Genomic DNA, 16,373 nt, shown 5'->3' with positions numbered 1-16,373 from the left:
ATAAAAGGAGGCCCAGAATGTGATCTCATTTCCACCACATCTGGAATGATTCCACTGGAGTCACTTAAATCCCTCTCTTGTGCCTCCAGAACAACAGGCAGCAATTACTTCAAAAACTCTTAGCCACCAGAAAGGGTGGCAGGAATTCTAATTTTCTCGGGGCACATTTGGCTAAAACATGCAAACCCACGTCCCACACATTAGACTTCTACCTACTTCAGCAAGTCACTAGTTTTTGGAGTTGCTATGGATCCCTATTTCACTCCATTGAAAATGAGACAATTTCATTTTTAGATGCCTCATGGGTTGATTGCAAAGTACAAGCTGCCGAAGCTACAGTTCTGGCTTCTAGTCATAAGTTGTTCAATATTAATGCAAAGCTTTATTACACATGAAAAGCTACTGAAAGTGACTTACATTTTTTCCTTCCCTTTCAGACAATATATTTGGGTCCCATAGCAATGAGGATAAGTTGAATTTATAAGTGCAGTATAAAAAAATTACTGCAAATTATATTTTTTTTCAAAAGTCCCTAAAATTTTCCTTAGAAGAAAATGCAATTTTCTGTAAGTCTGTGTTAGCCCTGATTATCAGGATTTCCACTACTTTCAAAAGTAATTGCTGCTTTCATTTGGGAGGATAGATGATGGGACAAATTCTCTCACAGTAAAATTAGCATTAAAATGGCATTCCAGTCTGGTGTCTTACTGGCACAAATCAAGCACAACCAGTATAACTCATCATACAGTCATCTCAAACTAAAGACCAATAACACACCATCATTTATTCACATTTATTTATGTGTGTTTCTAGAAAAATTTCACATATTTCTCTGTACAGGACACATTTCTTGGTCTAATTAACATCCTTTTAATCTTTTCTATTCAATATTCTATCAGAAGATGTGTGACAAAAACTTGTTATTGACTTTAATGTCTTAATGAAATTAAAAGGACTAATTCCATTTATAGACAAGTATATTAAAGCTGAAGGGAACCAACATGACAATTTCTCTGGTCACGCACTGCCAAGATTTTTTCTAATTTTACTTTGGTGAAACCTGGGAAATATGCTGTTAGCACTTCTCTGTCTCCTTCTAACATTATTAGAGAAGAGTCGGCATAGTCTCACTTTATTTATTTAATTCAAAGACCTCCTCACCTTCCCTTGGCTTATTTTTTTTCCTTTCTCCTCCCACCCACTCCCAGTCATAAAGCCTTCTATAAATTATGGTAAACTTCACAGCTCCGTGGGTTTAAAAAAAAACCTCATAAAATAAAGCCTTTTTTTTCTTTTCTTTTTTAAAAAAAAAGCAGAACACATGCAGGGTCCTTAAGAGATATGTGCAAATGTTCTCATTTGACTACCCTCATTTGAGGGCAATTTTTGGCAACAGATGAAATTCATAAAGAACACAAGGAATAAATTAACAGGTCATCAACATCTTTGCAGCCACAGAACATAAGGAGAAAAATGTTGAGGAAAAGTTAAGTAAGGTGAATCAGTGGATAAGTCATACATAAAGAAAAAGACAAGAAGGTTACTGTTTGTTTGATTCCTCTAAAATTGTTAAGTCAAATTTTTCTTTTAATTTTTTTTTTTTTTTCTACATCTTCTAACTTTCAGTGCCTTGTTGCTGAATGCCTGCCTTGGGTCTCCCAGAGCCTGCTCTCAGAGTTGAGTGTTTACAGTTCCAGATTAAGTGCTAAAGCACAGTCTCACAATCAGGTTAGATATACCTCAAACAGTCACCTGAAGCATGTCACCCAACCTTAGTGGAAACATATGGAAATAATGATCTACTACAGTACACTGTGTGAAAGAGAAAATAATATGAAATTTTTACCTTGCAATGATTGTATGTGTAAAGTAAGTATTTTACAAGCCTTGTTATATCAGTTTACTGAGAAATGTGAGGGATTTGTCCTTTCTTTGAGTAGAAAGTAATGTTTCCTGCTTTCAACTGTCTTATTATTACCAGATCTGTTGCTGCTGCTGCTGCAGTAATAAAGTGAATACATCAACAAATCAACAATAAAAGATTTATTTTTCTTACTAAGTTAAATGAATAGAAAATGACCCATATACTGTGGTCTCATGCCAAAACTGGGAGTTAAAAACAATTAAATAATAGGAACACAACACCTTACTGCTACAATATAAGCATTCAGAAATTCACCATATGTTTGACATATGCTAAAGGTCACAGGCAGCCAATGGCAAAACATAAGAGAGTTTCTAAATGTTATAAATTACCATCTTCCAACTAAAAAGGCACTGAACCCAACACATAATAGATTTTAACACTGGAAGGACCTAAACTATGATTATCTTCTAGTCTGATCTTCTGCAGTAAGTATTTGGACTGGTTGTAACCAATAAAAGATGAATTACCCTGTCTTCCATTTATCCTCCACCCTCAAATAAACCACCATCCCCTGAAAGAATAGTGCGCAGATAACCCTCAGATAATGTACAACTTAATGCATAAAGCATATGGCTCCAGACAGTAGGCAAGAGCTATGGCAGATTCCCTCCCCCTCAGCCCTCTCCATAGGACCCTCTTCTCCATCCCACCAACCCATCTCCCACATGCGCTTCCCTTAGCCCTTCACTCCTGACAATTCTAGGCCAATAAATCAGCCCAGCCCAGAGAGCTGTGACGACTGCTGGAGGCGCGAGGAAGCCGGGAGCACCTAAAGAGGGACAAGAGCTGTGGAGAGGATGAGGGAAGGCAGTGTCAAACACCAACTGGGAGAGCGGGGCATGGAAAGAGAAAAGGCTTGTCCTCGTAGGGTAATGCGTGACAAGTGGGGAAAAGCACACTGATCTTTATTTTGATGGTTTGAGAGCTCATTCTCCTTGGTAGGGTTGGCATATGAAGAGAAAGCCTGGAATTAAAAATCTTTTTTTTATTGTCGTGTACAACCTGTGCTGCAGAGTAATTCTTAAGTATGTCAAATACATAAGTATATGCAACCAAGTTTATTTATATAAGTAAATGTCTATAAATATTGGAATTTCACATAAATTGTCAAAGTTCGCATTTCCATAATAAAGAAAGTAATTCCAAAATAAGCCCTGAGTTCCTGTGCTTTTCTGCGTTACAGGTTTCAGCATTTGACCCCACGTTCTCTCTCAGCTCATTTTTTCCACAGTAGCTTTAGTTTTTCTCCCATTTTCTAATGTTATCCTTTCAATATCCACACATTGTTCTCTTTATTAATTAAAAACTAGATCAGAGTTAATTTATACTTGTTGGCTGGCTAATACGGCATTTCAGCTGATCAGCCCATGAGCCAGGTCAGACATGATAGTTGCTAAACTCAGACTTTAGGAAGGAGGAAGGAGAAAAGGCAGAGGGCACTAACTTGAAGCTCTCTCCTCTACCCATGCACCGATTTTTAAATACTTGTTAAAGTAAATTTTTTTTTCTGAGAGCTTTCTACCACTTTAAAATGCTCTTGAAACTGCCAAATAGGTTGTAAATGGATGAATATAGAGACCCCCAATAGCATGGTAGCATAAACTTTGTTTCCCTTAGCTCTCAGGTTTTGCCCAATGCAAGGGTACTGTCTTTTTCTGGTTTTCCTTTCTTTCTTTCTTTTTTTTTTTTTTTTTAACTTTACAACTTGCATTGGCCTTCCAGTCAGGAAAAACAAAAATAAAAATTTTGGCATGTGCTTCATTCTATATTTTGATTTAGTTCATCCTTATATGATGCAGAACCAAAATCTATTCCTGAAGATATATTACAGCTGCAGGATATGACTCCTTGTACAATTAAACTTTAGATCTCATGAAGTGGGACTAATTGCATTAGAAAAGTGTATGTATGTATACCATAAAATATTTTTCTGCAGGTTATATTATGCTTTATAAAAGTAAGAGGTAAGAATAAATACAAAAATTGAAGTCTGACTTTGGCAACTGAATCAGTAAACTAAAATTTAGGAAGAGATACATAAATGCTATAGCTACTGAAGATTAGTTTAACACTGTAGGAGGAAAGAAATCTGGTTAGTCTTTGACATGAAAGTCATTCACTGTGTTGGTTCTGGCCTCTCAATATACTGTCAGTAACACTATCCTTCTTATTGATTAACAGATTATTGCTAGATTACTATAGAACTGACCTCGAACTGATATAACACAGCATATTGTTGCCTTTCTTGCAATTGGTTGTTACTCCACAAGTTAATGGACTTCTCTTTGGTGGCAATGGTTACAAAGCAAACGATATATTCCCTTTCGGCTTTTGGCAGTTACAGTCAAAATGTTGCTGAACAGAGCATTGTACATGAGGGTTTTCTGCTGCTTTGAGGAAAAAAAAGACCTGCCCATTTGAAATTCCTACAGTTCCAAGGCTTCCTTGGGATGCAAATGCTTATCTCTTACTTTCGAATGTAGCTTCTCTTAAGAAAATATTTCAATGGTAGATGGATCTGTCACTTTTAATTATCTGTTTGGGGGAAGACCACTTAATTACATTAAACAGGAGAGTTATATAAAAACTTTCAAGTCTTTTTTTTTTTTTTTTTCCACAGAAAAAAGGGTATTTAACAAATTTGGAAATCATGTAGGCATTTCTTGATTTTTAAGTTATTTTAGCTATTTTGAAGTTTGAAAGGGAATCTTCTAAGGTTAAAGTGAATGCATTTATTTTCCCACATTGTACTTTTCAGTAAGGGGGGGGAGGGGAAGAAGGAAAAAGGAGGAAAATAAGAAACACTCACTTTTTTTTTTTTTTCCCAAAACATCTAAAAATTTTTAGGAATTTTCTATAACTATATCTTTGTATTATTTCCAGTGGATTTTTTAAACAATATTTTTATCCTTGCATCCAAATTGCAATTGAGTTAGTACCTAAAATAACCTACTAGAATTCTAAAAGAAGGATCTGCAAAAGAGATTGCTCATCTGCAGTTCAATTGTCTTTAATTATAGCTCAGAGTAAGAGATAACAATTCCTTTCCCCCTTTTATGGGAAGAGGGACTGAATTACTTACAGTTACGCTCAGCAAAATAATGGGGTCATTAAAGCAGAATTGGGCCAGCTGCATAAAAACACTGAGATTAAAAACAAAACAAAAAAAAACCATACATGTTTGGCTGCCATCTAGCACTGAAAATGTCTACATTCGCCACTCACAGCCTTGTTTGACCAGAAAGCACTTGACATCTGCCCAACATCTGTGGGTTGACCTTTAACCACTGGATATCCAATAGATACTCAAAAGACATTTTTCATAGTATAATTACAGGATACAACCATCCACAAATAAAATTTCTTGCTGATGTTGCTACACCACAAGTGTTATGCCATGGCCTGGGAAGGTGGACGTCTCAGCTCATAGTTTCAGGGCGATTGGAGGCTGTCGTGGTTTGGGTCTGGTCGGCAACCAACCCCCGCAGCTGGTCACCCTCCCTTCCCCCTCCCCACCTGGGAATGGGGGAGGGGATTAGAGGGGTGAAGGGAGACTCGCAGGCTGAGATAAGAACAGTTTAATAATGGCAATAAAACAAAAACAATAACGATGATGGGGGGGAAAACAAAAAGAAATATATAAACAGGCAATGTACAGCGTAATTGCTCACCACCTGCTGACCAATCCCCAGCCCGTTCCCGGCCAGCGACCCCGAGATACCAAGATCCCACAATCGCAATCCCGGAAGCGAGAGAGCTCCTTCCCAACCACCCCTCCTTCATATAGTGAGCATGACGTTCCATGATATGGAATATTTCACTGGCCAGTTAGGGTCAGGTGCTGTGGCCGTGCTCCCTCCCTGCTCCCTGTGCCCTTGCGCACGGGCAGGACATGGGGAGTCGGGGAGTCCTTGAAGTCTCGGTAGCAGCTGAAAACATCAGTGTGCTATCAGCATTCTTCTCATACCAAACCCAAAGCTAAATCCAAAACACAGCACTCATCTAGTCCCTGAAAAGGAATATTAACTCTATTTCAGCCCAAACCAAGGCAGAGGCTCAGGATAGAAAGGAAGGAGCGAGAGGGCAAGAGTGAAGGTTGGATGCAAAGGGATGTCTCTGGGTACTCTTGATGATGATTTATTCTGTTGTGGCAAATCACTGAGAAAATGAAAGCATACAGCTGGGATGGGGAAGACCTGGCATCAACTCAAAGCCTATTTTTATACAGTATCTAAAACCAGCTGGTTGCTGAACTCAGAAGCAGGCTTCAGAACAAGAACAGGAACATAACCTTCCCATTCCAAAGTGGATACCACAACCACCATGCTTCAGAGCTATGCTCCCTGTCAAATGCAATTGCACACACATGCGTACCCTTCTATGCTCAAATAAAAAATGAGCACCAATAGTGAATATATTCTTTAAAAAGTAAATAAATACATAAAACCACATTTTATAGAATTCTGTATTTTGACAGAATTCTATGTGTCTGAATCTTAAGGGAAAGATTCAGGGTCTTTATAAGTGAACTGAAATACCTTCACATAGTCCAGGCACCAAAGAAGAAACCACAGGGATGTACGCCTAATTATTCAGCATCCCACTGGCTGGATGGAGTGATACAGATCTCAGGTCCTGGCATGCTAGAGCACACTCTGTGATCTGACTGATCACTGCACTGAGAGCTCCACCCCTGCAATGACACCCTGCACACCAAGCACCTTCTTACAGAGCTCCAAAGTCCTTTGTCAGAGTTAGCTTTTAACTAACGTGCTGGGGGCTCCCAGCCAGTTGCTTTGGCTGGTGAATAGGTAAAATGGGTTTATGAATTCCCGGCCATCTTTCCTTTCTCTTCAGCCACTAACTGTCATTCATCTGGGAAAGAAATAAATAAGGTACACTCTGCCATCCAGTAATATCCAAGATATTTTTCAAAACATAAAACCTTTCATTAGAAGAAATCCCATGTTACAGTTCCCCAGAATGTGTCAGAACTGCATTTCACATCATAGGCAAAATGTTTTTTATTTACTCTGCTACCAGTGCATTCACCTAGCTGCCCAAGAGGACCAACTCTCACACATATCCACTGGGATAACTACTTACATGTGGCTTTCTGATCATTTCAGTGAGGCATATACTTTTGCAGGATTATGGTTTAGTGATTAAACTTTTTTCTGCTTGTTATTGTTGCATTAATTTAACCAAGTCAGGAATTTAACATAACAAGCAGTATATATCCAGACTCTTTAGCTCATTCTATCCCTATTTACTTTTAAAGATCAGTGTTATATTTGCTTTACCCTAGGTAAACAACCCCCTCCCCCCATTTTTATTTTACTTCTCAAAAGTAAATTAAAAGAAAGTAATTCAACATTTCCTGGTGGTCTTCCAGAAAATGGTCACCTTTTCACAATTCAAAATGAAAAAGCAAAAAATTGCTTGTTATTTTAATTATATTTTGAGTACTTTCCCCCCCATTCTGATTTCTAGGTAGAGTTTTTATAGCTCCTCTTTTCTACAAATTAGAGTAAGTGCTTTAGCAGCACAGTCAACTTCACGTAGTATGGAAAGTGGCCTGGAATACTGCCAATTTGATACTTCATTATAAAAGCAAAAAGACTTGTAAAAATAGTTACTCCTCATGAAATCTGCAAATTAAACCCACTTCAGCCTTTTAATACTAAATTCTATTTATTTTTCAGTGTAACTTGTTTAAGCTGAATACAAGCTGCATTTTGGCACCATTTTTCTATTTTGTTTCATTTCATCCCATACGTCACAAGTAATCATCCAAAACTATGAAATGGTCAAAGACAGACTACTGAAGGTTTTAAACAGTGGCCTTTAATACTGAGACAAATCAAACTTCCTTGTAAAACACTGCATTCAGTGAAGAATTGCATGGGAGAAACACCAGCAGTCAATAAACTATAATGAAATTAAAATCTACTGGAAATGAACCACTCCCTTTTTGATGTTATTTTTGTAATCTCTCGAACTACCACATCCAGCACTACGTGTACACTACCATAGACTAGATAAGACTCCTCACATAATGGAATAATCAGAATCATTCAAGTTAGAAATGTGGTTTTATATAGTTTATTTATTTTCAGATGTGTATCTTAATTTTTTTTTCTCATGTTAAAAATGCTATAAGGCAGGATCAAATTTGTAAAGGTGTTCTTTAAAGAAAATATGCCATTGCCTTAACTTTGCAACTAAGGAGGCTTGCTGTCCCACAGAGATCTTCCTAATTGACTCTCTTTTAGACTTCCAATTACAGCATGGCTATTTCCTGAAGATAATTGATCAGAGCACAAAATCTTCATTAAACACTATAAGAGTTCTTCAAATTTGAATGGGAAATGTCTGCCAGCTGCAAAGCTCAGGTAATTGCACTATTATCTCCCAAAAATAGACAAAACACAGCTTTATTTTTCAGTTAATTCCATACTACCCTTTTTAAAAAAAAGACTGTATTCAGTCACACACATGCAGCACTCTCTCTGTAGTGCTCTCTCCAGCAGTTCACTGAAGTACAAAAACTGGAGTAGAGCTTTATTATTATAAATAATACTGTACAAGTCCTTTTGTGACAGTAACTGTGTATATGAAATCTCAGATTGTCTTTCCCACTACTCATCACTCATTATATTCTAATCTATTTTCACCTTTGCCATTATCAAAACTAATTCTGTACAGAAATGTAGATAACACAGGTATTGCAAATAGACCACTCAGTATATTAGGTTTGGGTTTTTTTAAAAAGGAAGCTATTTTTTTTCTAAATTTTGTGTGAATTCTGATAATTTATGTCCAAAGATATTACTTCAAACTTCTACTTGATTGCCACTGATCTAAATCACTATTTGTATTTATTTTTGAAAGCTGCTTACAACTTTTTAATCCTCAGAAATTGTCTTGAGAGCAGTGATGTCATGGAGGCAACCATAAGGACCGCTGTCTTCCACAAAACAATTAGTTACTCAACTTGGAGAAGGATTTTCTTATTCTATTTAAGAAGAAAGAAAATAGAAACCAAAAGCGATTGGTAGTTATTGTTATCTAGTATTGTTTAAATAGCTTAATAAAATTCAAATCCATAATGTATCAGTATCTCTTTATTCTTTTACCCTGAGGTAGCTCGGTTCCACTGATGATTCTGGGGGAATCATCCTTGATGTGCAGCACAAGTGCTGCTCTGACCCTGCATTATGTGTGAGATTTATTAGCAGTACAATTTTTTTCCTCAATCTCTTCAAACGCTTCACAATCATTAACTCTGTTTTCTACTCAAATAACTCTGCAGGAAGGTTCAAAAGTGCCAGGGGTCAGATTTTCAGCTAGTATGAATGAAAGCAGATCTGCTGAAGTGTCAGGGAGCCATGTCTACTTACACAACTAAAGATGTGCCTTCTTTGTGGCTCCTCTCATTTTCCCAACACACTCTCTGTCACTTGAATTGTGAAAGACTTTTAATTCTCATAAGAAGATACCATGATTTTACTTAGCACATTCAAACTATTCTCAAGAGCTAGCTCAGTTACTACCTTGTCTTTAGACAACCTTGCCAGATGGACATTTTGGCAGATATGAAAGGCATTAGTTATCAGAAATCTGTGTGGTTTTCTGTTTCCTAAACTAGATATTTATTATCTGTGAGCAGATGACTCTGCACCATTGATTTATACCCTGTTTGTTTCTTGTATTTGTTACTGCGATCTTTCTTAACTATTTTTCCAATTCTGTATTTTTATTTGTAAATATTACTAAAATAGTAATCTAATCTAGGTTTGTTTTATTTCCATGCTATATACACTTTCCTCTGCTGTTTAAATACAAAGGCATTCTTAGGAAAAAAGTTGTAGGTGTTTTATCCTTATAATACCTAGCTTATCGAAGTCAGTGCTAGTTGATAACCAGTTCTTCAAACAATTAGTTCCCCTTTGTCCCACCACAACTATTAGGAAAAAAAAATACCACTTTATAAATTCAACTAAAGCTTATTTTACTGCTGAACAGCTGGTTTAGAACGTAACTCCTTTTACAAAGTGAATGGTGATTTATGTTATTTAGCATTAAATAATGGGTTTATGTTACATTAAATGCGTGGATTAAAAACCTGAGTACAAAGAACTCATTTGACTTGCAAGAAATCATGAAGATCTTACATAAAGTGAAGTACACTTGTTACTAGTTGAGAAGGCTTCAAATACAAAGTAAAATTCTAACTTTTACAAAGCTATTCTATTAGCATCTAATATTTACAATAAGCAGCATGTTGTATCTTCAGAGAATGTAAACTTTAAACTGCAGCTACAAATATTTACTCTACATTAGATATAAAAGGAGAATGATCTATACACTTTCTTACAAATTCCTCTGTTCATATATCCAGTAACAACACAGGGTCCAAGCTTTTTTCCACAAGTACTGTCACGGTTGCTGTCATTGCTTCTTCACTACTGTAACACTGTAGTTTCTAACTGATAGCACATTCTCGTATATAATACAGCCTAGCAGGTGAGATCTGCAACATTTCTAGACCATACCTTTATGCTAGCATACAACATCAGTAAATACACGTGGTATGATTTTCACCTCAGTTGCACTGCACTTTGGGGGGAGTAACTCACAGTACCATTACTTTGGTACATGAGTTGACTTGCTAAAACAGAGAAGTGGAAGGATGCCCATAGCAGTGTGAGAACTGTGCCTATGAAACAGAAAAAGAAATGATATTGTGAACCATGGATAAAAAAGGAGAGAGCAGGAAGACGGTATGCCAGCTAACAGAGTTGGTGGTGCACACAAAGCGTGGCATTTTATCATATAAAGCACTACACCCACCATCTTGCACCATGATCAGCTGGCCCATGGGCCCTCCAAATTTGGATCAAAGATTACTGGAGTGAGGGATCTTGTGCAAACTCACCACAGCTCCCTTCTCGCCCAGGTTTTCTCCCCAGGGATCCAGACTGTTGTGAAGGGTGCCATGAAGGGGTTTAGGGGTGGTCTTATCCTGACCCAGGTCCAGGATGTGCACCTACAGCCTTGGTCTCTGCTGGGCTTGCCACTAATGAACAAAAGATGAAGGAAATGAAGGAAAGCAGCCTGGGTGCCATGGGTTAGACATAACCTCTTTGAAACAATGCACAGGGTTGTTACTTCAAAAGTCACTACACTGGCTCTAGTAGCGGCATATCCAAACATCCTAATGTTCATAATACACAGAAGGAATTATTGAGAGCTCATTTACCCTGGCTTTCATGACTTCCCACCTTTCCTGGCCCCTTTTGCTTCCATTGATAAGCTTCAGCTGTAGTGAAATAAAAGCTTCAAGCTCAAGAAAAACGATGTTCTTCTTGCAAGTTCTATTGCTCAAATAAGAACTGCAGTAAAACAGAAGGGAAGACAGGAGCAAGAAAATTTATACAGGTTGTAGAAATTCTCTTATTAACAGGATTGTCCCTGCCAAGTGATACCACCATCCCTTTCTAAAAGCTGTTTACGGCCATTTCCAAAGCCACTTAATGGATTTTTTTATCATGTCTACAATTACACTGCTCTTGTTAAATGGACAGTTTGATTTTAAACATCTCCTGCTTTCATTTAGTGGAATGTCTCATTTGTATAATCCAACTGCTTCTGTTCCTTGGAAAGTATCCTGTTGGGTTTTTTTAATTTAATGTCTCTAGGTTTCACCAGATCTTAGCTGGGACAAAAAATCGAAGCTGCATTTGAAAGAAAGAAAGAAAAAGTAAAAGCCAATATATTCTGAAATAATTCTAGTACAGAGATGTTCGGTCTTGTTCTTAGATTCTGTTGAAGACCTTGACACATGGACTGCCATATCATGACACAGACCTGCTCAGAGAAATTTTCATCACTAGCAGCCAAAACCAACAAATAATAGACCACACTGTGGTTTTCATTATGTTTGATCTCACACTCTGACAATTCAGATCAGACCAAAAATTAGACCATAGGCCATCACAGGTTCTCGGTTGTATATAAAAGGTTTGTAAAGATTCATCAGAGAAAAAGAACTCATCATGCAAATAGATGAGGTTTTTTGTTTGTTTGTTTGTTTTTATTTTGCACCATTCACTCTTGTACACATGAGAAAGCGTAAAAATGAGTCCCTCTACCTCTGTGTTTATGGACGGGTTTAGCCTTCTGTCTGCTTTTAGGTCTAGACTTTTTGGGGGAAGGTTGGGGGGAAGGCAGGATAGGAAGAAGAACCTCCAGTGGCAGTTCATACCTTTTTAAAATGTTTTCTGAGTGAAGACAATACAGCCTCTGAAAGGTGCCTGTCTCTCGCCTTCAAGTGAAGAGTAAGCTCTGATAAATACCTTAAACAAAATATCCCAGTTTTGGTGGTTAAAATATATGAAATGTACTAGAAACTAAAGCAATACCATGTCTTTCTGCTTGTAGGATAAAATTCATCCTTATTAAGCAAATATAACTCTTAAATCCCATTTACACTTTAATGTTTGAGGATTTAGTATGGCTGCGTTTCCTGGGTGATATTTTTTTCTTATGCTACAACCTCACACTACACCATTTCTTGTATTGTGATACACAAATAACTGCTCAACAAAGTTTTCCAGTAGAATTTATAGAACAGAGAGATGTTTTGACATAAAATGCAAGGTTCCTTTTACCAATGGAATAACGACTATTCCATAAATTATTTCAGCCCGATTACAGTGCAACAGTTTTACTCCTTAGCTGATCCAGTGGAACATACTTCTTTTAAAACCCCAGTAAAGCTTTTTATCTTGCATGCTAAAAATACACTGACTGCTTTCATAGACAGGAAAACAAAAGTACTCCCTTCAAATTCCAACCACAATTAAGAAGGGTGCAAAAGAGCAAAATGGAGTCCCATTTAAAAAAAAAAAAAAAAAAAAAACATATCTTTGAAGTCTGTGAAGAATTTCCTTCTTTTTAGAGATTTTAAACATAGAGCCAGCAGTCATCCCCTGTACAGCTACTTCTCTGAAGTAGCTCCAGTTCCAGTAGATGTAACTTCCTCCATATATCTCTGCCTGAAAAGTCTGACAAGGCTGTCGCCAGAAAACCTCAGGATCCAAGGCTCCAGATCCTCAAAGATGGATCAGAGAGAGTAAGATATCTAAATAGGAATTGGGTGCTTTTACAGATCTGCGTCTAAATTGTTTATAATTTATAGTAACCACTTGTGAAAACGTTGAACAGACTATAAAGGAAAAAAATCACACTGATTTGAAAACTGCCTATTTGGAGTCACCTATTACTTCACTCAGTGCTGATGTTATGCAAAAACCTTTGTGAAGCATGACTAATATACACTATTAAATCAGGTTTGGTGATTTTCAATGTTTTTAGCATAGATGCATTGGTTAAATATAGTTTTCAGGTATAAATTCTTGTATATGAGCACAAGGAAAAGTTTCTCAATTTTGGTATCTGGTCATGGCATTAAGCATGTAGAAGACAGGTGGAATTAATTCAGCTCAGGAGTTAATACCCCCTATACATAAATATGTCTAGAGATGAGAGAGGAACTCAATTGCAATTGTAGAAGAGAAAATTCTATCCCAGCCTGCCACCACCTTATATCCTGCTTACATACACTGCATTGATTCCTATGGAAAGGTTCCATATCTAACACACCATCATTTGGCACTTGAAGAGCATGCTGGTTTCAAATCATCACTAAAATTTTGAATTGAACTTCGGCACCTCCAGCAATTATAGCAATATTGATTTCTAAAACAATTTAAATTCTACTATAGTAGAGCACAGAGTTCAAACACCTCAGCAGAGTTAAAAAAAAAAAAAAAAAACAAAAAGAGGGCTGTGCTGGTGGCAGGTGTGTTGCGTGCTGTGCTTTCTTTATAGGTTAAGGTTACTGCAGAGTAGTGTAGAAAAGACTACTACAATGTCTCCCACCATCTCCAGGGAACAAGCCTCCCCAGGAGCAGCTGCAACAGACCAAACAAGTATAGCTGAAGCCTCTAAAACACTCTCCCAACTCCCACCTTTTTTAGAAGGGCTAGAAAGACAACTCCTGTCTCCCACCCTTTTAATTTACAAGATAATTTCAAGGAAAAAATGGATTCTGAAGGGCCTTCCCATCTGCCTTGTGTAATCTAATTTTCACTTCAGATGTAAGGGACCTATGGCCAAACTCCACACTTGTTTACAGCAGTATATTCCCATGTTTACTCAGTTATAACTAAATCAAAGTTTTCTGCCACAGCATTCTGCTTACTTGACTCACTTGGCTCCCTTTACAGTGCCTTTAGTGACACATCCAAACATTTTGTGGTTGGTAGCGGTTGTCTCCTAATATTTAGTGACAGCTCAGCTCAATCTCTGGTGTTTTCCAGGCTTGGATAGAAGACAGAAAATAAAATAACTTTTTTTCTCATTCTCACTGACATTTTTTCTCATTTTTTACCAAAGGCTCTTTTCAACAGAGGTTTTCTGTTTTTCACTTTGAATGACTGAGTTTTCAAACTCCGAATTTTACTTGCTGATGTAGTAAAATTGCTGTATAAAGAAACAAGTAACATTTTTCCCCTCATTTTGCCTCACCTCCTTTGCTTTCCACTTTAGAAGGGAAAGATAGCTAGAGACAAGGGAGCAACACTGAAAGAAAAACGTGATGAAGAACACTCTCAGAAGATAGTCTATGAGACAGACCCCCAGTAGTTTTGAACAGCTCTGGTCACTTGTACTCATACAACTGAGAAGAAAGGAAGAATTTATCAAGCCAACACTAGCCTCCTTGCTCTGAGTGCAGAGACCTATCAATTTCTGTCTCTTGGCTAGTCTTTGTAATAAATATAGGCTTGGTGTGTAATGAAAACCAGCTGAGTGTTTCTCAAGGTACAGATGCTTTCTTTTCTTCTGATTCCAACTAAGATTGTTCTTACTCTTCATAATCTCTCACAGCTGCCAAAAATCCATCTTATCGTTGCATGAGGTGAAGTTTCCATTAACAGCTATTATGGTAGCAGAGGTCAGACATCCAGTGTCAAATGAGCTGTTAAAGAGAAACACTGTGTTACAAAATGCTGTACTAGGGAGAAAACCTCAACTGAGGTGTGTTTTATTATTAATTTGAATAGTTTTTATGTGCAAGTATGGCTGGGCTTTGCTGCTGACAGACTGGTTTCTGATGTCCCAGAAAAAGAGAGGGAAATTTGGGGTGTGGAGGAAGTGGGAATATACATCCACTTGGCTGATTGAAGAGGCACTTTAACAGTTTTGATGATGCTCAATTTTCAGTATGTCAGCCAACAAGACTGACTGCCCCTTCAGGTTGGAGGACTCTGATGAAGGAAGCTCTGAACATAAACACCACTTGCAATTTCAACACTCACATCACCACAGATGAGGTTCCTGACTCCCAGTCATTTCAGGGGAATAAAATAAAATCAATATTAATAATAATAATAGTCCTTAGTTTCCAATCACTTAGTGGAAAACAAGAAGTTTCCCCAAAAAAATTTGATAGTGAATGACAGTATTTTAATACACTCCTAGTATAATGATGACATAATATTATTTTGGAATTACCTACCTGGAAGTGCATATTACCTGGAAGACATTTTGAATACTAACACTGTGTATGTGTTTTTATAAATATCTATCTATATGATAAGTGTACCAAAGCTATAATCATATGGGTCTATGCACTGCACAGGTGAAAAGTGTTAATTGTCAGTGTGCTACACTCTGAACAAAGACAGAAGTAAGCAGATCAAAAAATAAAGTTGAATAAAGTTAGGACTTGTTTTACAAACCACCCTCAATTTTAAAATAATGAAATGCATAAGTATTTGGAAAACCATTATAAAAATATTGACTATCAGGATATATTTAAAAAATTACTTTGGGCATTTTAAAGCACAAAGGAATTCAATATTTGCAAAAAAAAAATTGGCTATTTTTCCAAGTATCACAACATTATTCTTTCTACAGTACCTCAGTGTTGCAAGCCCTCTGTGTGATCCAGCATGCAAAGATACTTACAAGCCCCTGATCACCAATGATCAAGGCCCTTAAATGCACAGACAAAATAGATCCTAAACTGGCAAACTCTCCTTAGGATTAAGGGACAGAGGATAGAGAAAGCTACAACTTGCTTTAACTTTCTTCTTCACTGTGTGGATAAAGCAAAGGTTTTCGCACATTGCTTAAGAGTAATTTACACTATAAGCACTGTGCACGGACACAATGTAACAAGTGGAGTTATTATTTCCCCCCTGGACTGTAATTCTCAATAAGTACTCTACCAAACAATGCCAAAACTATCAGACACCAACACTATTGCAATTACCTCCACAACATCTTGCTGAGCCAAGGGCACATTCCCTCTACCATCAGAAAGCCACCTTGTAAGTTTATGGGTCAGGCTCTATGGAGAACAGGATGACCT

Source organism: Tyto alba, unplaced genomic scaffold (genome assembly GCF_018691265.1).
Source record: "Tyto alba isolate M040663 unplaced genomic scaffold, T.alba_DEE_v4.0 Super-Scaffold_23, whole genome shotgun sequence".
Classification (NCBI taxonomy): Eukaryota; Metazoa; Chordata; class Aves; order Strigiformes; family Tytonidae; genus Tyto; species Tyto alba.
The sequence above is the reverse complement of the archived record's forward strand: the minus strand, read 5'-3'. Positions refer to the sequence as shown.